We start from the raw sequence: 26,925 nt of genomic DNA, 5'->3' as shown, positions 1-26,925 counted from the left end.
ATCTGTATGTGTCACTGGTTTCGTTTCATGCTTCCTTTTCTTCACCTCTCCTTACTCTACTTTTCTCATTTCTCTTCTCACTCTCTCTTCTTGCTTTACTACTCTTTTGTAACTCCCTCACTCCTTCTCTACTACTCCCCTACCTTTACTACCTCCATCACTAATTTTTCATCCATGTTTCTTTTTCTGTATGCATATGTCTTAGTCTTTTTAACTACCTTACTCCTTCTCAGTTGTTTGCTCTCTGTGTCTGTATCTGTCACTCTTGGTTTGTCTGTTTTACCCTTAATTTCCTTAACATCTCTGGGGCACATTTACAAGCCACCTGCGCCACCACTACGTCAATTTTCTCGACGAACTAGTGGCGCAGGGTGCTTTTCCATATTTACAAGGAGAGGATAAGCATCTTTGTGTGTCTTTTCCTCTCCTTGTAAATACAGGCAATTCTAATGCAGCACTAAAATGAGCTATTATCTTTTTTGGGTACCTATACATAAATACTGATGCAGAGTTTAAAGTTTATTAGGAAGACTCTCTTCCCTTCATCTGTGAAATGTACACCATCTCTTTTTTAATTACTTTGCCACTCCCCTCTCTTTCTCAGGGAGTCCCTGAAGGTTTACTAAAGGTGAAAAAAATGATTTTTTTTTAAAAAAAACCCATTGGGTGCGCGCTGAGTGCACGCACCCTAAAAAAAAAAAGAGAAATAGATTCTAAAAAACAAGTTTTTGTGTTTTGATTTTAGGTGGCTCTAAAAAGAGCCCTTGAGTTAATGTAGGGACAGAGGAAGAGAAAAACGAAAAAAAAAATAAGAAAATTATGGCCTTTCGCAAGGATGCTCCTCAAATTTTCTTTGAATGAGATCAATACTGCTCTCACCCAAAGAAATAAGAAGACCACAATCCATGCAGTGTGTACTCATCCTCCCAAAACAAGGACGAATATCCAAAGGTGTGGAAGAAGGTGAAGACACCACTACAGAAGAAGTGCTCGCCTGAGCTGCCGAAGATGTGCTCGGCTGAGCTGCTGCAGATGTCGTCGGCTGAGCAGGTGGAGGGTTTGCTCCAGAAGCTCGACGAAAAGTCACTGGATGCATTACCTCAACGTGCCTCATCATAGTATGAATACTAAAAGAGTACTTCTTGTTAGCATTCCCACGTGACAAGACGCGCTGGCACAGTTTGCAGGTGACCTTTGGTGCATTCACCTTCTTTTGTCCCTCTGGAAAAGTGAAAAACTGCCATATGAAGGAGTCTTTCTGCTTCCTCTACCTCTGTCTCTCAAGAGTGTCCTGTTCACTCTCAGAAGATGGCTGCTGCTCTGCCATTGTATCTCAAAAACAGATTAGCTCCTTCTCCTAGGGAATCAGAACTAACAATGAGGGGGGTGGGTGTGATTTTGGAAAAAAGTGATGTTTCTTGATCACATGACTTGCCATGAGGGGATTGGGTTTGGTGTTGAAACAATCTGAAACTGAAAGTAATGAAAACCAATTAAAAGTGTTGTTTTATTATTCACATAACCCGAGGTGCGCGCACTGAGCAAGCTCCGAGCGCGCACGGTGCAATTACGCATGCGCGAACGCGTATGCGCGCATGCGCTTACGTACTATGCGCGTACGTAACGCGCATACGCAGCACGCGCGTATGCGTGAATGTCAGTGTGCGTACTCTACGCGTATACGGAAGTGTACCGCGTGGAGCACGTACGATGCACGTAAGCATGCGTACGTACGCATGCGAACTGGGTGCGCGCTCCGAGCGCGCACTAAAACGTATGTATGCGTACGTAAATAACGTACGCCGGAATTCATGAAAAACGTACGCAAACGTACTAGGTGCGCGCTCTGAGCGCGCACCCTAAGAATTTATATAAAAAAAAGGGGACATAACTTAATAGAAGATATTAACTATGCTGTTCAACTTTATCTTAATTAAAACTTAAAAAAAAATGAGCTACACCAAATTAAAGGATACAGATAATATATAAATGTATACATAGGGAAATTTTTGAAAAAGAAATATTTAAAAAATATAATTAAAAAATACAAAAATTAGCATTTTAAAAACCTTTGAAATTCAATGAAAAAACCATAGGTTTCACACAAGTTATAGTTAGGAATTAGCATTTAAAAAACCTTGCAAATTCACTGAAAAAAACATAGGTTTCACACACGTTATAGTTAGGAATTAGCATTTAAAAAACCTTGCAAATTCACTGAAAAAACCAGAGGTTTCACACACATTATAGTTAGCTGGACATTTCGCTCGTAAAAAAACAATGAAATTCCCCCGTTATAGTTAGTTCAGCTAACTATAACTCGCGCGCCCGCAATCCACTGCTGATGACGGCACATATTACATCACTCATGACATGGTCAGTGACATCACTCATGACATCACTGATGACATCTCAAATGACATCACTGATGACATCATCCTTGTGATAGAGTAGCACATCTTCTCACACCCTAATATAACCTTTGATACACCGACTAAAAATTTAAGAGTTCCATTCTCAAAACCATACATACTGCAATACCAATAACTACATACCCAATTATTAACTCTTAGGTCTACATACACCTCCCCTCATTCACCTGTACAGTCACTCATACTTACAGTCACTCCATACAAAACTATCATATGCATTTATACACCTATATAGACACTCACACACCACCAATCATCCATAGAGGTACTCTCACACCTAGTCAGTCATGCAAATAATCACACTCCCATTTACTCACCTATGCAGTGAAACACACTCAAGTTCACTTACTCATAAAATTAGTATCACATTCTTACACTCTTATAGAATCATTGATACAAGCACACTCTCATACATACAGTCACTTTCACAATCACACACTCTCATATCTACTCACGTATATACTCTTACACGCAGATATACTGCCTTTCACATATGTAGTAAGTTACAAATGTACTACTGAGATATACATTCAATCCCTAACACACCCAAACAAACACTCACTCAACCATACAGTCCATCACAGATGCAGTCTTAAAACCATGCACCCATAGAATCACCCACTCACACATCTATGCATAGAGTGACACACACCCTACCCACACAAACACTCATGAACCCATACAGATACTTAGACAACCAATCAATTACCCATATAGAGACTCATATAGCTGTTCTCAAAACCATGCAGCCACTTATACACCAACATACAGACACATACACACATTTACACAGTTTAGTCACTAGTCTGCAGTAAGATACATTTAATGACTAACTTAAAGAATCATGTTATACACCACAGAAAATCATCCATTTACACACTTGTACACCCACTCATTCTTAAACAGGCCTTTCCCTATATATATTAAACATATTGAAATTTTTCAAAAACACATACTCACTGGATGATGTCATCAGTGATGTCATCAGTGATGTCATTTGAGATGTCATCAGTGATGTCATGAGTGATGTCACTGACCATGTCATGAGTGATGTAATATGTGACGTCATCAGCAGTGTCTTTTTACGAGCGAAATGTCCAGCTAACTATAACGTGTGTGAAACCTCTGGTTTTTTCAGTGAATTTGCAAGGTTTTTTAAATGCTAATTCCTAACTATAACGTGTGTGAAACCTATGGTTTTTTCAGTGAATATATATATATATACACATACATATATATAAATGCATATGCATATATTTGCATATATATGTGCATATGTGTGCATGTACAGAGAGGTGGAGAGGTAGAGGTGTATAGGTAGAGGTGTAGAGGTAGAGAGGTAGAGGTAGAGAGGTAGAGAGTAGTAGAGAGAGAGGTAGAGAGAGGTAGAGAGGTAGAGAGTAGAGAGTGAGTAATAGAGAGTAGAGAGTGAGTAGTAGAGAGTAGTAAAGAGTAGTAGAGAAAGTATCAGATAGTGAGTAGTAGAGAGTAGTAGAGTGAGTAGTAGAGAGTGAGTAGTAGAGAGTGAGTATTAGAAAGTGAGTAGTATAGAGTAGTAGAGAGTGAGTAGTATAGTGAGTAGTAGAGAGTAGTAGAGAGTGAGTAGTAGAGAGTAGTATAGAGTGAGTAGTAGAGAGTGAGAAGTAGAGAGTAGTAGAGAGTGAGTAGCAGAGAGAGAGTAGTAGAGAGTGAGTAGCAGAGTGAGTAGTAGAGAGTAGTAGAGAGAGAGTAGTAGAGAGTAATAGAGAGTGAGTAGTAGAGAGAGAGTAGTAGAGAGTGAGTAGTATAGAGAGTGAGGAGTAGAGAGAGAGCAGTAGAGAGTAGTAGAGTAGTAGAGAGTGAGTAGTAGAGAGTGAGTAGTAGAGAGTAGTGGAGTAGTAGAGAGTGAGTAGTAGAGAGTAGTAGAGAGTGAGTAGTAGAGTGAGTAGTAGAGAGTAGTAGAGAGTGAGTAGTAGAGAGAGTAGTAGAGAGTGAGAAGTAGAGAGAGTAGTAGAGTGGTAGAGAGTGAGTAGTACAGTGAGTAGTAGAGAGTAGTTGAGAGCGAGTAGTAGAGAATGAGTAGTGGAGAGTGAGCAGTAGAGAGTAGTAGAGAGTGAGTAGTAGAGAGTGAGTAGTAGAGAGTAGTAGAGAGTGAGTAGAAGAGAGTAGTAGAGTGAGTAGTAGAGAGTGAGTAGTAGAGAGAGAGCAGTAGAAAGTGAGTAGTAGAGTAGTAGAGAGTGAGTGGTAGAGAGTAGGAGAGAGTAGGAGAGTGAGTAGTAGAGAATAGTAGAGAGTGAGTAGTAGAGAGTAGAAGAGAGTGAGTAGTAGAGAGTGAGTAGTGGAGAGCGAGTAGTAGAGAGCGAGTAGTAGAGAGTGAGTAGTAGAGAGTGAATAGTAGAGAGTGAGTAGTAGAGAGAGAGTAGTAGAGAGTGAGTACTAGAGAGTAGTAGAGAGCGAGTAGCAGAGAGCAAGTAGTAGAGAGTGAGTAGTAGAGAGTAGTAGAGAGTGAGTAGTAGAGAGAGTAGTAGAGAGTGAGAAGTATAGAGAGTAGTAGAGAAGTAGAGAGTGAGTAGTAGAGTGAGTAGTAGAGAATAGTTGAGAGCGACTTATAGAGAATGAGTAGAGGAGAGTGAGCAGTAGAGAGTAGTAGAGAGTGAGTAGTAGAGAGTGAGTAGTAGAGAGTAGTAGAGAGTGAGTAGTAGAGAGTAGTAGAGTTAGTAGTAGAGAGTGAGTAGTAGATAGAGAGCAGTAGAGAGTGAGTAGTAGAGTAGTAGAGAGTGAGTGGTAGAGAGTAGGAGAGAGTAGTAGAGTGAGTAGTAGAGAATAGTAGAGAGTGAGTAGTAGAGCGCGTAGTAGAGAGTAGTAGAGAGTGAGTAGTAGAGAGTGAGTAGCAGAGAGAGTAGTAGAGAGTGAGTAGTAGAGAGTGAGTAGTAGAGAGTAGTAGAGAGTGAGTAGTAGAGAGCGAGTAGTAGAGAGCGAGTAGTAGAGAGTGAGTAGTAGAGAGTGAATAGTAGAGAGTTAGTAGTAGAGAGAGAGGAGTAGAGAGTGAGTAGTAGAGAGTAGTAGAGTGAGTAGTAGAGAGTGAGTAGTAGAGAGTAGTAGAGAGAGAGTAGTAGAGTAGTAGAGAGTGAGTGGTAGAGAGCATCAGAAAGTAGTAGAGTGAGTAGTAGAGAGTAGTAGAGAGTGAGTAGTAGAGAGTGAATAGTAGAGAGTAGTAGTAGAGAGTAGTAGAGAGAGAGAGTAGTAGAGAGTGTAGTAGAGAGTGAGTAGTAGAGAGTAGTAGCGAGTGAGTAGTTGAGAGTAGTATAGAGTGAGTAGTAGAGTAGTAGAGAGTGAGTGGTAGAGAGTAGTAGAAAGTAGTAGAGTGAGTAGTAGAGAGTGAGTAGTAAAGAGTGAATAGTAGAGAGAGGAGTAGTAGACAGTGAGTAGTAGAGAGTAGTAGAGTGTGAGTAGTAGAGAGTGAGTAGTAGAGAGTGAGTAGTAGAGAGTAGTAGCGAGTGAGTAGTAGAGAGTGAGTAGTAGAGAGTAGTAGCGAGTGTGTAGTAGAGAGTGAGTAGTAGAGTGAGTAGTAGAGAGTAGTTGAGAGCGACTAATAGAGAATGAGTAGTGGAGAGTGAGCAGTAGAGAGTAGTAGAGAGTGATTAGTAGAGAGTGAGTAGTAGCGAGTAGTAGAGAGTGAGTAGTAGAGAGTAGTAGAGTTAGTAGTAGAGAGTGAGTAGTAGATAGAGAGCAGTAGAGAGTGAGTAGTAGAGTAGTAGAGAGTGAGTGGTAGAGAGTAGGAGAGAGTAGTAGAGTGAGTAGTAGAGAATAGTAGAGAGGGAGTAGTAGAGCACGTAGTAGAGAGTAGTAGAGTAGTAGAGAGTGAGTAGTATAGAGTGAGTAGCAGAGAGAGTAGTAGAGAGTGAGTAGTAGAGAGTGAGTAGTAGAGAGTAGTAGAGAGTGAGTAGTAGAGAGAGAGTAGTAGAGAGCGAATAGTAGAGAGTGAGTAGTAGAGAGTGAATAGTAGAGAGTGAGTAGTAGAGAGAGAGTAGTAGAAAGTGAGTAGTAGAGAGTAGTAGAGTGAGTAGTAGAGAGTGAGTAGTAGAGAGTAGTAGAGAGAGAGTAGTAGAGTAGCAGAGAGTGAGTGGTAGAGAGCATCAGAAAGTAGTAGAGTGAGTAGTAAAGAGTGAGTAATAGAGAGTGAATAGTAGAGAGTAGTCGTAGAGAGTAGTAGAGAGTGAGTAGGAGAGAGTAGTAGAGTGAGTAGTAGAGAATAGTAGAGAGTGAGTAGTAGAGAGTAGAAGAGAGTGAGTAGTAGAGAATGAGTAGTGGAGAGCGAGTAGTAGAGAGCGAGTAGTAGAGAGTGAGTAGTAGAGAGTGAATAGTAGAGAGTGAGTAGTAGAGAGAGTAGTAGAGAGTGAGTACTAGAGAGTAGTAGAGAGCGAGTAGCAGAGAGCAAGTAGTAGAGAGTGAGTAGTAGAGAGTAGTAGAGAGTGAGTAGTAGAGAGAGTAGTAGAGAGTGAGAAGTATAGAGAGTAGTAGAGAAGTAGAGAGTGAGTAGTAGAGTGAGTTGTCGAGAATAGTTGAGAGCGACTTATAGAGAATGAGTAGTGGAGAGTGAGCAGTAGAGAGTAGTAGAGAGTGAGTAGTAGAGAGTGAGTAGTAGAGAGTAGTAGAGAGTGAGTAGTAGAGAGTAGTAGAGTTAGTAGTAGAGAGTGAGTAGTAGATAGAGAGCAGTAGAGAGTGAGTAGTAGAGTAGTAGAGAGTGAGTGGTAGAGAGTAGGAGAGAGTAGTAGAGTGAGTAGTAGAGAATAGTAGAGAGTGAGTAGTAGAGCGCGTAGTAGAGAGTAGTAGAGAGTGAGTTGTAGAGAGTGAGTAGCAGAGAGAGTAGTAGAGAGTGAGTAGTAGAGAGTGAGTAGTAGAGAGTAGTAGAGAGTGAGTAGTAGAGAGCGAGTAGTAGAGAGCGAGTAGTAGAGAGTGAGTAGTAGAGAGTGAATAGTAGAGAGTTAGTAGTAGAGAGAGAGGAGTAGAGAGTGAGTAGTAGAGAGTAGTAGAGTGAGTAGTAGAGAGTGAGTAGTAGAGAGTAGTAGAGAGAGAGTAGTAGAGTAGTAGAGAGTGAGTGGTAGAGAGCATCAGAAAGTAGTAGAGTGAGTAGTAGAGAGTAGTAGAGAGTGAGTAGTAGAGAGTGAATAGTAGAGAGTAGTAGTAGAGAGTAGTAGAGAGAGAGTAGTAGAGAGTGTAGTAGAGAGTGAGTAGTAGAGAGTAGTAGCGAGTGAGTAGTAGAGAGTAGTATAGAGTGAGTAGTAGAGTAGTAGAGAGTGAGTGGTAGAGAGTAGTAGAAAGTAGTAGAGTGAGTAGTAGAGAGTGAGTAGTAAAGAGTGAATAGTAGAGAGAGGAGTAGTAGACAGTGAGTAGTAGAGAGTAGTAGAGTGTGAGTAGTAGAGAGTGAGTAGTAGAGAGTGAGTAGTAGAGAGTAGTAGCGAGTGAGTAGTAGAGAGTGAGTAGTAGAGAGTAGTAGCGAGTGAGTAGTAGAGAGTGAGTAGTAGAGTGAGTAGTAGAGAGTAGTTGAGAGCGACTAATAGAGAATGAGTAGTGGAGAGTGAGCAGTAGAGAGTAGTAGAGAGTGATTAGTAGAGAGTGAGTAGTAGCGAGTAGTAGAGAGTGAGTAGTAGAGAGTAGTAGAGTTAGTAGTAGAGAGTGAGTAGTAGATAGAGAGCAGTAGAGAGTGAGTAGTAGAGTAGTAGAGAGTGAGTGGTAGAGAGTAGGAGAGAGTAGTAGAGTGAGTAGTAGAGAATAGTAGAGAAGGAGTAGTAGAGCATGTAGTAGAGAGTAGTAGAGTAGTAGAGAGTGAGTAGTAGAGAGTGAGTAGCAGAGAGAGTAGTAGAGAGTAGTAGAGAGTGAGTAGTAGAGAGTGAGTAGTAGAGAGTAGTAGAGAGTGAGTAGTAGAGAGAGAGTAGTAGAGAGCGAGTAGTAGAGAGTGAGTAGTAGAGAGTGGATAGTAGAGAGTGAGTAGTAGGGAGAGAGTAGTAGAAAGTGAGTAGTAGAGAGTTGTAGAGTGAGTAGTAGAGAGTGAGTAGTAGAGAGTAGTAGAGAGGGAGTAGTAGAGTAGCAGAGAGTGAGTGGTAGAGAGCATCAGAAAGTAGTAGAGTGAGTAGTAAAGAGTGAGTAGTAGAGAGTGAATAGTAGAGAGTAGTCGTAGAGAGTAGTAGAGAGAGAGAGTAGTAGAGAGTGTAGTAGAGAGTGAGTAGTAGAGAGTAGTAGCAAGTGAGTAGTAGAGAGTAGTATAGAGTGAGTAGTAGAGTAGTAGAGAGTGAGTGGTAGAGAGTAGTAGAAAGTAGTAGAGTGAGTAGTAGAGAGTGAGTAGTAGAGAGTGAATAGTAGAGAGAGGAGTAGTAGACAGTGAGTATTAGAGAGTAGTAGTGTGAGTAGTAGAGAGTGAGTAGTAGAGAGTGAGTAGTAGAGAGTAGTAGCGAGTGAGTAGTAGAGAGTGAGTAGTAGAGTAGTAGAGAGTGAGTAGTTGAGAGTGAGTAGTAGTGAGTGAGTAGTAGAGTAGTAGAGAGTGAGGAGTAGAGAGTAGTTGAGAGTGAGTAGTAGAGAGTGAGTAGTAGAGAGAGAGTAGTAGAGAGTAGTAGAGAGTCAGTAGTAGAGTAGTAGAGAGTAGTCAGTCAGTGTCAGTCAGTGTCAGTCAGTGTCAGTCAGTCAGTCAGTGTCAGTCAATCAGTGTCAGTCAGTGTCAGTCAATCAGTGTCAGTCAGTCAGTGTCAGTCAATCAGTGTCAGTCAGTGTCAATCAGTGTCAGTCAGTGTCAGTCAGTCAGTCAGTGTCAGTCAGTGTCAGTCAGTCAGTGTCAGTGTCAGTCAATCTGTGTCAGTCAGTGTCAATCAGTCAGTGTCAGTCAGTCAGTGTCAGCTAGAGCAGCTCTGCTGACCTGGTTTCTCTGGCTCTACAGCAGGTCTACTGACCTGGTTCTCTGGTTCTAGAGCAGCTCTGCTGACCTATTTCTTATGCTACAGAGCAGCTCTGCTGATCTAGTTCTCTGGCACTACAACAGCTCTGCTGACCTGGTTCTCTGGCTCTAAAGCAGCTCCGATGACCCAGTTCTATGGCTCTGAAGCAGTTCTGCTGACATGGTTCTCTGGCTCTAAAGCAGCTCTGCTGACCTGGTTCTCTCCCTCTAAAGCAGCTCTACTGACCTGGTTTCTCTGGCTCTAAAGCAGCTCTGCTCTGTTGACCTGGTTCTTAGGCTCTAGAGCAGCTCTACTGACCTGGTTCTCTGGCTCTAAAGCAGCTCTGCTGACCTGGTTCTATGGCTCTAAAGCAGCTCTGCTGATTTGGTTCTCTGGCTCTAGAGCAGCTCTGCTGACCTGGTTCTCTGGCTCTAAAGCAGCTCTGCTAACCTGTTTCTCTGGCTCTAAAGCAGCTCTGCTGGCCTGGTTCTCTGGCTCTAAAGCAGCTCTGCTGACCTGGTTCTCTCCCTCTAAAGCAGCTCTGCTGACCTGGTTTCTCAGGCTCTACAGCAGCTCTGCTGACCTGGTTCTCTGGCTCTAGAGCAGCTCTGCTGACCTAGTTCTTAGGCTCTAGAGCAGCTCTGCTGACCTGGTTCTCTGGCTCTAGAGCAGCTCTGCTGACCTGGTTTTCTGCACTCACAATGCACGCACCCGACTTCGTGAAAATATATTTAAAAATAATATAAGTTTATTATAAGTACAAATATATTATTTTGATGAATATCTTACATAATCTCTTGCCTTAATATGTATATTAAAGACACATACATATCATTTTGGAACATATTTTTTTTTTCCGGGAGTCACGCACCCAGCGCGCCCCAGCACGTATATGATGTCACGTGGGACCCGCAACCGCACAAACATCTCGTACCGTAATGCGCATGTGTCGCAAATGCACGGGAGCAGGAGTCGCAGACTGGTCGCATACCAATCGCGCATATCACGTGATATTAAATGTATATGATGTAACTGAAAAACACGCAGCCGTCGCACACCATAGGCGGATCCTTCATGACTTTTCTAAAATGGCGGCTAGAATGCGCGCACCCACCGTGATGTGTACACTTTGAGTGCACGACTCCGAAAAAAATGTGATTTTTTTTTTTTTTAAGAAAATAATATAAATATATTAAAATTAAAAATGAAAACAAGAACATTAATCAATATTTCAGTTTTAATTAAAAAAAATAGTTTTTTTGCAATTTTCAGAAACATATATAATGTTATTTACTTAATAAAATATTTATAAATAAACAGTTAAAAAACTGTAGAAAATCAGTACAAAAAATAGATATAACTACTATCACACTTAAAAGTTAGCATTTAAAAAACCTTTGACATTCACTGAAAAAAAACATAGGTTTCAGAGACGTTATAGTTAGAAATTAGCATTTAAAAAACCTTAGAAATTCACAGAAAAAACATAGGTTTCAGGGGTGTTAAATTTAGCTGCCCATTTCACTCATACAAAACCATAGAAATTCCTCTGTTATAGTTAGTTCTGCTCACTATAACTCACGCGCCCGCAATGCACTGCTGATGATGTCACATATTGCATCATTCATGACATGGTCTGTGACATCACTGATGACATCACTGATGACATCTCAAATGACATCACTGATGACATCATCCACTTGACAATCTGATACACCTCATCATACACTAGTATAACCTTTCATCACTCACTGTAAAATACAGAGTACCATATTTGAAACCATTGACACACCAATACCAGTTACTACATACCCACTCACTGATTCCTAAGTCTACACACACAACTACCCGTTCAACAACAGAATCATCTATACATGCAGTCATTAATTAATAGAACACTATCAAATGCACGTATACACATATATAGACATTGACACATCAGCAGTCATCTTAGTCGGTTATGCAGTCATCCTACTCACTCATGAAAAAAATGTATCACACTTCACTTAAATTTACTCACTTACACAATTATCCAACAACACCTCCTTTATTCAAACACATAGTAACTCATCGTTAATATGTTAATAAAGCACCATTACAATTATACACTCATTCATATAGATATTCTCACAATCACTGACTCTTACACTTACTTATTTATATACACCAACTCTCACATACAATGCCTTTTAGTTTTTTTACTTTGTTGAAGATGTACAACTAAAACATATATTCGCTCACCAACACACAAATAAATACACTCAGTCACCCAAACAACTGTTTCCACATGCACTCTTAAACCCATACACCTAGTCAATCAACCATTCACACATCTATGCATAGAGTTACACACACCCCATCCAACCACACACAAACTCAGTGTCCCATACAAATACTCACCCAACTAATCAATAACTAATATACACACTCATGTAGTTAGTGACCAACTGATGCAGCATGTTATACAACAACAGAGACAGTGCTGCACACATTCACATAGTTTAGTTACTAATCTATGTATTAAGTGAGACACTTTTAATTGCTCACTTAAAAAAAACAGTCAGACAGCGACTAAATCCTCCATCCAGACAGTTATATATCCACTCAATCTTCATTACAGATTGGTATATATATAATACATATTTAAATTTCAAACTAAACCACATTCAGTGGATGATGTCATCAGTGATGTCATTTGAGATGTCATCAGTGATGTCATCAGTGATGTCACTGACAATGTCATGAATGATGCAATATGTGACATCATCAGCAGTGCATTGCGGGCGCGTGAGTTATAGTTAGCAGAACTAACTATAACGGAGGAATTTCTATGGTTTTGTATGAGTGAAATGGGCAGCTAACTATAACACCCCTGAAACCTATGTTTTTTTTCTGTGAATATATATATATATGTGAAGACAGGGTTCTGCTTGCACACATTGCTATGTTATCATAAGCATATTAGAAGTTTAAACGCAATTTTGCCACTTTGCCGCTCTTGCACACAACACTACATGTAACTGTTGTTGTTAGTTAAACTGCTTGCTTTTCTTCACATGAGAACGGTCTGTTTTTCACATCCCTAGACTTACACTGCGACCTTAGTCTGTACACTGTGTGCAGAAGTCTTCAAGGTCATAATAACAATGTATGCTCTTGATTCAGGTTGATTGGCCCCTGCTCGAGACACAACACGCACACAGCTGCTACTAACTGAAACTCAAGTGCCTTTTATATTACTTTGCATGCATGATTCGGGCACTTGGAGAAAAAACCTTTCCAGTGACAGAAAGCTTTGCTGATCCTGAGATGTGATTCACCTCTGCTGATCTTGGAGGTATGGGGTTCCCCGTTTAAACCTAGAGACCTTCTATTATCAATATAAAACCCAGCTCCTAGCCAGGGGAGGGTGGTACAAAAGGCGCTATACGACCTGTTTCCACTACCATTGTATCATGATTTCTCCCTTTGTGTTTTATGGATTTGTAATAATGCTGATTGGTTTCTTTCTAATAATTTTCCTGCTTGTGTTAGCCAAAACACAGCATCTTAGAGCACGTAGTTAAAACTAAACATTTTAAACTTTTCCATCGCTATGATTACTCATGTTGAGGACTGTTATGAGAATAAAAATGAAAGAGTGTTCTTGATTCCCACCATTCCTGAGAGTACCCTAACTCGCTTATTCTGGGTTGTCTAATCATTGGTAGCTTCGCTGTAGTACGGAGAACAAATGAGACACTGATGCTAGTCGGATAGGTGTTCTGGGTACTGAGGTGAGTTTTTTGGTACATCACAATTCACTGAGGTCCTGGTTTCCTGTGCATATTTCTGTGTATGAGCAGAATCCCAGCAAAATTATGTACATTCTTCCTCGCATCCACACTCCATTGATGGGTGACACGCCAGGACCTAGCACCACAACAATTCACAGCAGGGGCTAACACACATTTATGGATGTGCAAAAGAGGAATTTCATAAGGCGTCTCCACAAGCGGCACTTGTAGGTGGAAAAACCAAAGTTTTTTGTGGTTACATCTACATATATCCTCAAACTTTCCCGGGTGCAGTCTCCAGCGGTGGTGAACCACTACACAGTAATCTACAGGGGTGAACAATTCACGTTCAAACAAAACGAGTGCTGAAAAGGCAAGATGGCGGCCACACTGTTGGCCGGTTGAGCGGGCTGTTCCTCTCCTCTCCTCGACTTCGCTACAGATGCTGTGATTTCTCCTGGCCTGCTTAGGAGGAAAACGAAGTGGAAACGAGAGTAAAAACTCCCTGATGCTGTGGCGGATACTATTATTAATTAACACCCCTTACTAGCTGCTTCATCTGTTCTCTAACGGCAGCTGTTATTCTTGGGTGCTCGGCGGAACGCGAGACATGGCGTCTTAAGCAGTACCCCGTCTAGCGAGACCAAGAACGGCTCCACTCCCGACCGGCACTCCGGTCAAAACGCATCTCGACACTGCCGCTTTGAACAACAAAACACTGCACAGAGCTGAAGGGGTTCAGAGGAGTAATCGACCATCCTTAGCTTCAGTATCGGAGGCTTCGGACCGGGCTTCGATGGATGTCGGTCCTGGGTGGCCGAAAGCAACGGCTCAGGCCATACCGGCAATGTTCAAACAGAGAGCCAATAAAAAGAAATGTCAGGACGAGCCTGCAACTCGGACGACTCAGGGTAGCAGCGCTTTGCTTATTCAGGAGCGCACTGAAAGCATAACTTCTTTGGTAAGTGGGGAAAGCGAAATAATGGTGGGAACGGAAGAAGCTGCCAAGACTGCGATTTTACCTCACTCTGAAGCACTGCTGAATGCTGAGTCTGTGTCTATGGCTCAATCCAAGGGCATTCTGGGAGCTGAAGTCATTTTTGAAATTACAAACGAACAGCCCAGTGTTAGTGTTATATATGATTCTGCTTCAATAACTATGTCCGAGGGTGAGAAGGATAGCGCTGCTACTGCATCTGCGGCGGTCGGGGATCAGAAACATTTACAGCTTGGTGAGTTACCGGATAAAGTATCTAATACCGATGACTTCTTCTCCCTGTCTGATCACTCTTCAGTTGAGAGTCTTGAAAAAGACTGGCTAGAGGGAGCATGCTCTGGTGAAGAGGGAAATAATGTGGCAAGGCACTTGGCGATTCTAGCCGGTAGGGCTTTAGAGAAAGCATTTTGTGGCATGAACTTGGAGGAAGGAGTAGAAGGGGCGAGCCCAGCTGGGTCAGATACATCACTCTCATGGGACTATCAGAGTTCACCAAATACACTGGCTCCTCCCTAAGTATCCCATCCAACCGTATCCGCTGGTGCTGTCAGGAGCGATAATGGAGAGATAACGTTGGCGACAATTTATGATCTGATTGTGGCACATAGGGCAGAAACTCAGGCTGAGAGTATACGCACACAGAATGCATCTAAGAAATTGCAGAATTCAATATGCAGGGTGGAGAAGACGTGTGCGGATATGGCTAATAGAATTAATGAGGCTGAAACCCGGATTTCTGCTCTGGAGGACGATCTTATTGCACAGAAAGAAATTACAGTCTCTCTGAAAGCTCATCAGGATGACTTGCAGTGGAAATTATCTGACTTAGAGAACCGCTCAAGGCGTAATATTTGGGGGTTCCTGAAGGCAAAGAAGGTATGGACCCACGTAAGTTTGTAGTCGAGCTGCTGGGTGAGGCTTTTCCTGAGCTCTCACACTGGGATTGGCAGACAGAAGTACAGAGGGCTCACCGCTTTCCAGCTAAACAGAGAAAGAAGCCAGACCAGACTACATCTTTTCCCCGGGCAATTCTTATCTCACTAAATAATTTTTTGTCCCGCGAGGCTCTTTATGACCTGGCACGACCCAATAAGAAAGCTAATGCGAAGGATTGCGATTTTTTTGTCAGACCTAACTTTTGCCAATCCATTGTTGATCTTCGCTGGAAGCTGCGGCAGCTGATTCCACAGTTCCAGGCAAAAGGAGTACAGGTTTTTCTTCAGAACCCGGCCAAGTTGAAGATTATTGACAAAGGACGGACACAGATGTTTTTTGATGAACTGTCTGCCAAAGAATTTTTGCAGACCTATAAACTTTAAAATTTTGATTAAGGGTGTATAGATTGGTCATGATGGATCATGAGCTTTGACTTTTCTCTCTGTTTATACCTGTTTGATCTTTGATATGATAAGCAGGTCTACTATTGATGCTTTGGAGACGAGGGGAGGGGGGGCCTGGGTGCCCGACTCTGCATCACAAGGGACAATGGTCCCATTGCCTTATGGGGTTGGCAGGGTGGTTTGGGTGGGGGAAGGGGGGCTGTTTGGGGTAGGGGTTGGTTGCATTGGGAGGGGAGGTTAAGGGGGGAGCTGGGGGTGAAAAATTCGGCATTGCATTATTTCTATTTATGTTGGTATGGGGTGATCCCTTTTTTCTATTATGTTTTTGCTCATAGCCTTAATCTGAAACTAAATTGCTGCACTCTATTATCCTTATGTGGCCTTAATTTTGCGAAGAGTGAGAATGGCAAGAGGGGGATAGCTCTGGAGAAGGGGTGGTGGCTTATCTGAAACAACAAACTTATCTATATGAATGAGTAAACTTGTAGTCTGCACTCTTAATATAAGTGGTTTGAATAATCCCAATAAGTGGCGAGTTTTGGCTTAGGTAATCCAGGCGCTATCCTGGGATCTTCTCTGTTTGCAAGAGACATATATTTCATGGTCAAATAGGGGCTGGCTTAAAGCGCTCAGCATGGATCTGGTTGCATGCTCACGTCAGTCAATTAACTCTAGGGGTGTCGCTATCTTATGTAAGAAGGGGGTAGTAACGTTCAGGAAATCTAAGGAGGATAAGTGGGGACGGTGGGCAATTTCAGAAGCTATCTTTAATAACAAGATGTTTACAATTTGTACCGTATATGGTCCTAATTTGGATGACTCAGAATTTTTTGATAAGATCAATCTGGAATTGTCTCTCTGGCCTCAACCTCTTATAATCTGCGGGGACCTAAATATACATTTTGATGGGGTTTGTGATGTTATTGGTAGTCAGGCTTATTATGGCAGGAAGCAGCGAGTTTATAAAAGTGTGCGTAGACTGATTTTGGATCAGGGACTCTTTGAGGTCTGGAGTAGGCTTAATGCTGGTCAGTCAGGTCATACGTTCTTTTCAGCCCCTCACAAAAAGCTGGTCCGACTGGATTATTTCCTTCTCTCTTACTCTATGCTGGGTAAGGTGTCTATATTTACTTTGCCAAGGTCTATTTCTGACCATAACCCTTTAATTTTAGAGATTGAGTTTGACACGTTTACCCCCCGTAATTCTGAGTGGACATTTGATAGAAAACTGTTGCTAGATTTGGAGTATTGCAACCGTATTAGGGATTGGATGTCCTGCTTTTTTCAGATAAACAGGAACTCCGCTGCAGGAGGGATGGTTTGGGACGCTTTTAAGGCGGGACTCAGGGGTGAGACCCTAAGCTTCGCTGCACAAAAGCGCAAAAATATGAAGAAAATCATGGTAAAGCGTATCTTGGATCTTAGTATTGTGGCACGTGAGCTGGACAAAAAAGTAAAAGAAGGAGCGGATCTGAATCAGCTGTTGAGAAAGCTCGCTATTAAAAAATCTGTAGTTTATCAGCAGTTTGATGATGAGGCTGCTGCTAAATTTCAGCTCCATAAAAGAGAGTGCTATGAGTATGGGGAGCAGACTGGCAGAGTTCTCGCTAACCGACTTCGTCAAAAAGAGGTACAAAACAAAATTTCTAAAATTAAAGATAATCAGGGAATAATTCAGAAATCTTCTCAAGGGGTTCGGAAAGCCTTTCAGGCTTACTATGAGGATCTATACTCTAATGAAGAAACAGATAAGGCGGACAGTTATTTAGCAGGGATTGTGTCCTCTTCTCTAACAGGAGTACAGAAAGATATTCTATCGGAGACGATTACATGGGAAGAAGTGGAGGCGGCTCTTCTCTCGCTTCCGCGTGGTAAAGCGATGGGCCCCGACAAAATTCCACTGGAGTTTTATATTATGTTCAGGGTGGAGCTGAGGGTAGAGCTAATGAATCTATTTCAGCACGCTTTTGAAGGCTCTCCTCCGGACTCATGGTCTAAAACGGTGATTGTGGTTTTTAAGAAGAATGGGAAGGATGGGCTTCAGCTTGGGTCATATCGACCTATATCTCTAATATATTCTGATAGCAAGATATATTCCAAACTACTTGCTAGGAGAATTGCTAGAGTCATTACTTCAATAGTTTCAGTATGCCAACACGGCTTTATTGCCGGTCGGGGTACTACTGACCATATAAGTCGTGTCATATCTCTTTTAGACTAGGCACAGGCGACGGATTCCCAGATGGGGGTGGCCCTGTTGGATGCCGAGAAGGCATTCGACAGGGTCTCCTGGGATTATTTGTGGTCGGTTCTTGTATGGTAGGGATTCCCTCCTGATTTTCTGAAGGCTATCCAGGCCTTATATCGGAAACCAGCTGCCACAGTTCGGGTTTCAGGGGTGAAATCTGAGGAGCTCAGAGTGTTCAGGGGCACCAGACAGGGGTGCCCTTGCTCGCCCTTTCTTTTTGCTCTATATATAGAGCCGTTAATTTTTAAATTGGAACACGACTCACTAATTGTTCTAGTCAAACCCCAGCAGCATGATGTTAAAGTATTAGCCTATGCTGACGACTTAGCAGTCCTCACAGGGATGTGGTTAGTGCTTTAAATAGAATTGAGATTCTGACTAAGGAATTTGCAGGGATTTCAGGCTATAAATTGAACTTAGCCAAAACCCAGATTTTACACTCAGCCAAGGGATGCCCATCTGATGTTAAAATAGTTGATGAGGTAGTATATCTGGGTATTAAAATCTCTGCGAAAGTAGAGGACATCCCTGCCTTAAATGCTGATCCTATTGTTATAGCTTCCAATAAAACCTTGGAGAAACTAGATCACTTGCATTTGTCACTCTATGGAAGAAGTAATGTTATTAAAATGCTAATTTTCCCTAAATTCTTATACTTATTTCGATGTATTCCGTTATGGTTCCCCAACTCTTTATTTTTGAGAATAGAAAGGATGTGCTCCCGGTTTATATGGAGCTATAAAAGGGCGAGAAGAGCCCTGAGATGGCTCTATTTACCTAGAAGTCGCGGGGGTGGTCTATCCCTAATTTCCGTCTTTATTATTATATATCACTGCTTCAGCACATTGGGGTCTTGATTTCCGGAGAAAGGGTTGTTCAGGATCCGGCTACTTCTCCTTCTATTTATGAATTAATTATGGGCCTAGAAGCTCGGTATTTATTTGTTAGGATTATAGAGCCGAGCTACTATAAGAAAACTAGGTTTAAAATTCAGTATGGAAAAAGACACGTGCGTTGTTTAAGATAAGGGATTTTAATCGCTATACTCCGATCGGCCTACTAGGGACTCTCTCTACAGTTTTTCAGGATTCTGTCGCGCGAAAGTGGCGTGCTGCCGGTATTGGGACTATTGGGGATCTCTGTGAACATAGTCAAATTAGGTTGTTTGCTTCATTGAGGGAGAAATTTGATCTTGATAAGGGTGGCTTTTTCAAATATTTACAGCTGCGGAGCTTTCTAGACATTCTTGAGGTAATAATGTGTAGGGGTAAGCTGGCGCAAATGTATCAAGAAGCTAGTCGGGGCAGCAAGACGACCTTTTAATACAGGATCAAAAATGGGAAAACAGGCTTGGGGTTTCGAATATAGATCTACAGGAAGCTCTGGAAATGGCTAATTCAATACTGTTGACTGGGAGTTTTAGGAGTCAGTGTTATATGGCGATTTTCGACTTATACTATACTCCCGCTAAGATAGCTAAATGGAAGACTGGAAGAGGGGATAGGTGCTCCCAGTGTGGTGCGATTGCAGCTGATGCCGCACATATGTTTTTTCTATGTCCGTCTTTAGCCCCCTTCCTGCGTGACTTACAACATTTTCTGAATTTTTCTTTAGCAATACCGGTAGTCCTTAACGTGGGATTGGTATTGTTCGGCATCGAATTCGACATAATAACTAACAAACGGTTAGCACCACAAAAGGGCTTTTTATTTTTATGTATGGCTGTGATGCGTCTTTCCATAACTTCGCAGTGGTTGAGCCAGGACCCACCCCTATTTTTTGAATGGAGGGCTAGGATTCTTGCTTTGTATAATATGGAAATGGTTCTATATAAACTGAAAGGCTATAGAAGGAAGCTATTTGGCGAGCAATTATGGGCACCAATAACAGGTTGGCTTTGATTGAAGGTTATAGTAAAAAAATGGCAATGAATTTGTCTCAGTTTTGTATTTGTATTGTAAAAGGATTTGCTGTCATGTAATAATAATGAAATCTGCTTTTGCTGAATAAAAATTATAAATAAAAAAAAAACAAAAAAAAAACGAGTGCACTCACGGGTGAATTATAACAAAAATGCTTTTCATGTGCAAGCCTTCAAGCGCTGACATGCTTGAATGCGTGAATTGTTCGCCCCTGTGGATTTATATATATATATATATATACACTTACTTAAAAATCAGACATACGCCACTTTGCTGGTGAATCGGTCCTTGTGTTACTAATATTTAGCTGGAAAAAATGTGCGCTGCTTATTCTCTTAAACTTGCCAGATGTCAAGTCATGACTGGAGTTTATGATAGGAACGTGTAGCATGACCAACTCACACTGTTTCCATATGAGAATCAATGAAATATTGATGTCTTTTCACCGATTGATCTTGAAGAAGCTGTTATGGATTGTGGATTTAGATTTGTTCAAAGAGTTTGAATTAACACATTTTTAACTTTTCATACATATGAATGATTACTTATTTGCATTAGTGCAAAAATATTTTTGAAACTCATATGTATTATATGTAGATGATGATGTTGTTACTTTTTTTATACATTTAGTGACCGAAATCTATCAGTTGTAAGTACTTATATATTGTCAGAAATTAACATTTATGTTTTTTAAACTCTCCAACCCCAGCTCCAACCCCAACGACATCCCACCATCGCAAGCCCTGTGCGACTCCCTCGCCACCTTCTTTCACCGAAAAATCACCGACATCCATGACAGCTTGAGACCCCGGACGACCCCTGCCTACCACACCGCACCGAACCCACTGCACCCCACCGCCCACGACACCCTGACAACCTGGGCCAACGTAAGCATCGAGGACACAATCAAGACCATGGGAAAAATCCACTCCGGTTCCCCATCGGACCCTCTCCCGCACCACATCTTCAACAAAGCCAGCAAGTCCACCGCTCCCCACCTGCACAAAATCATCAACCTGTCCTTCGAGACCGCCACCTTCCCTGAGATCTGGAAGCATGCAGAGATCAACGCCCTACTGAAGAAACCCAAGGCGGATCCAAGCGACCTCAAGAACTTCCGACCCATCTCCCTGCTTCCGTTCCCAGCAAAGGTCATCGAGAAGATAGTCAACATCCAGCTCACCCGTCACCTCGAAGACAACAACATCCTGGACCCCTCCCAATCAGGATTCCGCAGCAACCACAGCATCGAGACCGCCCTCATCGCCGCCACAGATGACATCAGGACCCTGCTGGACAACGGCGAGACGGTTGCCCTCACACTCCTGGACCTCTCTGCCGCCTTCGACACAGTCTGCCTCCTCACACTACGCACGCACCTCCACGATGCAGGGATCCGTAACAAGGCCCTGGACTGGACCACCTCCTTCCTCTCTGGCAGAATGCAGAGAGTCCGCCTCCCCCCGTTCCATTCCGAGGCCTCGAAGATCATCTGTGGCGTCCCTCAAGGATCCTCCCTCAGCCCGACACTGTTCAACGTCTACATGGCACCTCTAGCACGCATCGCCCGCCAGCACGACCTCAACATAATCTCATATGCCGACGACACTCAGCTGATCCTCTCCCTCACAAAGGACCCCCTCACCACCAAATCCAACCTCCACCAGGGAATGAAGGCCGATGCCAACTGGATGGAGGACAGCCGCCTCAAACTGAACACAGACAAGACGGAAATCCTCATCCTCGGATGCAACCCCTCCGCATGGGATGACTCTTGGTGGCCCACTTCACTGGGGTCCCCCCCCCGGCTCCCACTGACCACGCATGCAACCTGGGAGTCATCCTTGATTCGAAACTCTCCATGACCAAACAAGTCAACGCTGTCTCCTCCACCTGCTTCAACACCCTCCGCATGCTCTGCAAGATCTACAGATGGATTCCGACCAGCACGAGGAAAACAGTCACCCAGGCCCTAGTCAGCAGCAGACTCAACTACGGAAACGCCCTCTACGCCGGAGCCCCGTCCAAGCTCATCAGCAGACTACAGAGAATCCAGAATGCCTCCGCACGCCTGATCCTCAATGTCCCATGCCGCAACCACATCACCCCCACCTGAGGAACCTGCACTGGCTCCCCGTCGACAAAAGAATCTCCTTCAAACTCCTGATCCACGCACACAAAGCACTCCACAAAACCGGCCCAGCCTATCTCAACAGTCGACTCTCCTTCTACGTACCCAACGGGAATCTCCACTTCGCTGACCACGCCCTGGCCACGGTCCCACGCATCCAGAGAACCACTTCCGGAGGCAGGTCCTTCTCCCATCGCGCCGCCAAGACCTGGAACGCCCTCCCCCTCGACCTGCGACAAACCGAAGACCTGCTGTCTTTCAGGAGACAACTCAAGACCTGGCTCTTCGACCAGTAACAGCACCACCCCTCCCCCCTCCAAGCGCCTTGAAACCCTACCGGGTATGTAGTGTGCTTTACAAATTATGTGATTGAGTGATTGATTGATAGATTGATTGATTTAAATGGGAATATTAGACACTACTGAAATTGAATAAAGGTATACGAAAACCATGTAAAGTTATCAATTGTAATTACATTGTTTCCCAAAAGTGCATATTAAAAAACAAAAGCAATTGCATTAGTGTAAAATTTAAAATTAAAAAATGCTGACACTGGCATATGTTATAAATATTTCCAGAAACACACCAACACAGACTGTTAATTGATTATTATATAACTTTATGCCATGGAAATAAAAAACACACAACTCTCCCATCATTCTATGCAAACACAATTGTTTTATAATACTGAGGTTATATCACATAATTGCAACTTAAATATTTCATTTCTATATCATACCTCCGGTTTTCTGTAGTTTTGTAAACATCTTAGGGTAAATTTCTTTATAGAGGACAAGCTCTTGAAGCCTGTTTATGAGATCTGATTGTGATCCAATTCCAGAAACACCCAAACTTTGGCACGCATTAATCAGTTCATCATTTGTAGCCTATGAAAATACTGTGTGTTAAGACTGATTAAAATAACGAAAATCAACTCCAACTACCATAATATAACAGCTAATTGTAATTAAAATATTTTAAGGAGTTCATAGAGATGTGGTTGCTCTTTTTATATGTCCCAAAGACATATAACCTATAACACAATGCACTTACATTTATCCTCTTCCAATTGTAATTTATAAATGCACACATTTTTCATTGGTTCAACATGGAACAAAATCACAAAGAATTGTTCAATTAACAAAGATGTATTTCTTGAATTGTAAATTGCTTTTAAAGTTTTATGCTGTCATACATGCAGTTTGGATAAAAGCACATTTAGGTTAGAAGTGAAGTCATTTAAAGAACTGGCAATGCACCAAGGTCAGAAGAAGAACAAGGCAGACAAGTATTGTGGCAGCCACATCTGCTTGTGCACCTTTGCAGAGTGGTGCACACATAGATGTACTCTTTCTCATAGCTCCCTTTCATATAACCCACACATGTAATATGGTAAAGGCACAATGCAGAGGATCAACAACATTCTTCCAAATTAATAATCAGAATTAAAATTGAGAGTAGGGTACACTACATGCACATTTCACATGATATCCCTAATATTTCTTCATTTGTCAATTAAGCTTCCTTGTATAAACCTGAAAACCTATTAGCAACAAACATCTTAAGAAAAAGTAGTATAACCTGAAAGTATGTAATATCTCTGAGGACAGCCCGTGGATCCATCATGGAGACAGAAATTACTCTGTCCCTAAGGTGGAGAGGCCACAACCTAATTCCCACATGATTGCCAAGCAGTTGGTCATGTATAGGGGCATTAGCAGGATGCATAATCATGGTGGTTACTGCCAATGCATTTTACAGTTTGCTTCAGGGCTATCTGGCAATGACACAGCCCTGTAGCTAACAGTATTAATTTTTTTTTTCAAAAAGAAAATTTAAAGTGGGATTTGCTTTTTAAAAATAAAAAATCGAACACTCCCCTTATAATGTGTGAGTCTTCTCCCATGGCAGAGGTAAGCATTACAATGGTTTTATTTTCCCTTACCGCCTGGTTTTACCTGCCGATGAACATCAGTAAAAAAAAGTCACTCCATGTCTGCCACCTAAATTGTGCTGGCAGACATGTTGCCTGTTCTCAAACGGCCCTCACTGCACAGGTCAGTTGGAGAAGTTTTGCCTATAGCAGAAACAGAGTAGTCTTTGCCGTGGCCAAACATATGGTCTGACAGCAATTAAACTTGGTGGGTGGACCACTATATTAACAGGGAGGGAACTCTGTCTGCATTGAAACGAAATACCCTTGCCACCAATGTATAACTCAGACCCTAAGTCTTTAATGGATGTAGATGTTCAATTAGATTTACAATTGTAGACAAAACCCGGTGACTATTACTTACAGTGGTCATCAAATAACAGGTAAAATGGAAAATAACTTTTGTATTGTTGAAATAAAGAAATATTTTTATTAACTAACACTTTAAACCTCATTCCCACCACTGCATCTTCTAATTGCAGTTCATGTAGTTATTTGTTCATAAGGGGCTAGTTTTACATTTAACATTTCTGAGCTGTACCTGCTAGACCCTCAATTGCACTAATTAGCTCATAGTGGAACCTGTGATTAAAACCAGGTTAATAAAATAATTTAAATAGCTATGGAAATCATGTAAGAGATACAATTATCCTGCATTCTTTACAAAAACCATAAAGCAAGCTAGACTTCGTTGTGCCAGACACATAATTTTAAAGTGTTCTATAGTGCACTTAGATGAACTTTGAAACAATACATTTCTAAGAACCCCTTGAAACAAAGTTGTTACAATATGTATTACCTGCTTTGTAAGTAAATCGGAAAAACAAATGATTTTGATAAACCATTTATACCAACATGTCAAGTCTCTGACTTTGAAAAGTCTATAACACATTTAAATTGATACCTGTGTTGATTCCAGAAGTAGCAGGATTTTATCTTCATTAATTTTTTTGTCTTCTTCTTTATTAACATTTCCATCTCTGCACCTCAATGGAAACCCTTTCTTCACTTCACTTTTTGGCACCTTAGGGCCCACCCTGGTTGCACTACCGACCCAAGGCACAACGTTTGAGTAGTCCAGTTGTGTAAAATAAGGGTTTTTCTGGTCATTTCCTGAAACATTAGTAGGCAATAACAAATATTTAATATAAAACAAACTATTTTCGGTTTATAAGAAATAATTCAAATCAAACATATTGCTTCAAGTTTATTATAACTCCAGTAAGTTATCATCTTGGTATAATATAGAAGATAAAGTCAAAATAGCAATAGTTTTATTCAAAATGATATAGTTATAATAACAGAACTGAAATGCATCCTACAGAAGACCCCAGAAGAGCTAAAAATAATATTTGTTGCAGTGGTGCTTATTACAAATGAATTTAAAAATGTGCACAAATCAATCAATCAATTAATTAATCAATCAGTATTTTTAGAGCAAGGTTAATCACCATGAGGGCCTCCAGGCACTAGGATCATGCTGCAATCAGTTGAAGAGCTATTTTTGACTTACTTCTGAATTCCACGAGAAAGGGTGCTGGACGGTGATGGAAGTAAAGTCCATTCCAGGATGTGGCAACAAGGTAAGAGAAGGAGCATCCTCTGATGCAGCTTCAGCAGATGCCGGGAGTGCGAGCAAGGGTGATGGAGGCAAAGCGCAGGTGTCTTGGTGGCTGGTGGTAGTTCAGTGTGGTTGATAATGCATGCTGGTCCCTGGTCGTGGAGGCCTAATATGCATATATCAGCATCTTGAATTGGTATCTCATTTGGATGGTAGTCAATGGAGGTACCTGAGTTGGTGGATGATATGGGTCCATTTGGGAAGTCTGTGGCTGAGTCGGGACACTGAGTTCTGGATCATCTAGAGTCTCTCTAGGAGCTGGTTGGTGAATCCTGCATAGAGTGTGTTGCCGTAGTAAAGCCAGCTGGTGACTAGTGCTTGGATGGCCTTTTTCCTGGTATGTAGGTCGAGCCATTGGAAGATCTTTCGGTGCATGTGCATGGTGTTGAAGCTGAGGGAGGAGGAGGCTGTGTTGATCTGGCATTTCATTGTGATTTATCTACCCAGGATGATGCCAAGATTATGGAGGTGGTCTTTTGGTGTAGGTGTCGGTACAAGTTCAACAGGCCACTAGGTTTCATTCCTCTGGGAATTGTTATTTCACAATATCACCAATTCTGTCTTGTCCATGATGAGCTTCAGGCAGTTGGTCTTTATACAGTCGATGATGCTCGTCAAGCATTTCTGGTAGCTGGTGCTGGTGGAGGCGGGGTTTTTCTGAAAGCGTGATGATGAGCTGGGTGTCATCTGTGTAGGAAATGATGTTGATACCATGGCTTCGAGCAGTGGAATGTAGCAATGACTATGATATATTCGAAAACATGTAGTACTACATTTTTGTTGTAATAGTGGAAATGCTTACAAAACCTACTAAAACGAAAATAAATGGTCAAATAACTTTCAGCAGTACAAATGCCCTTTTAAATCACAATGTAGTTAACACAAACAAAAATATTAAAAAAGAATTATATATTTCTAAAGGACATATAGCTTTGGACATTAAAGACCCTCATATAAATCTCATTGTAGAAATATAAACACAACAGATGAATCAATTGAAAAATAAAAAAAATATAAAAGAGACACTTCTCCAATGTAAAAGTCCTTTTAACCCATTTGAATAGTAATCAACACAAGGTGTGCTAAAACCAATACTTGAACATGGATACACACTGTTTAAGATATCTGGTTCCATCGCATTATGCATCACAAAGGGAAGACACAGTAGCCCAAGGTGTGCACTCTTCTTATTTGCTCCAAAATTATTTGTGAGGTGTGCATTTTTTTAATTAGAAAATGCATGTTTCCCTAGTTTTACCAATTCATAGTTCTATGTAGAGTAGTTGATAACTCTGCCTATTGTCTGTAGAACTACTGTTTGCATGTTAATGTCCAAAATACACCTGTACAGTGAATTGTAGTAAATGTATGATGAATTTTAAGTTGTATGTATCACTTGACCCTTATGTTAGAAGGAATACATTCATAGCAGTATAAATACATCTCTATCTAGAGTTAACAAATTAAATTTATGGTGAATTTTACATATATGGGACATGCATAGGCACCACTGTATGCGTACAGAGAATCTCACATTGAGATTTGCCTTTGTGAATGTTGCCCAATGCATAGGATACATGTTCTTGTGCTATGACATGTACAGTAACACCTATTGAAAAT

This window comes from Triturus cristatus, chromosome 12 (assembly GCF_964204655.1).
Source record: "Triturus cristatus chromosome 12, aTriCri1.1, whole genome shotgun sequence".
Taxonomy (NCBI): Eukaryota; Metazoa; Chordata; class Amphibia; order Caudata; family Salamandridae; genus Triturus; species Triturus cristatus.
Note: the sequence above shows the minus strand (reverse complement) of the source record.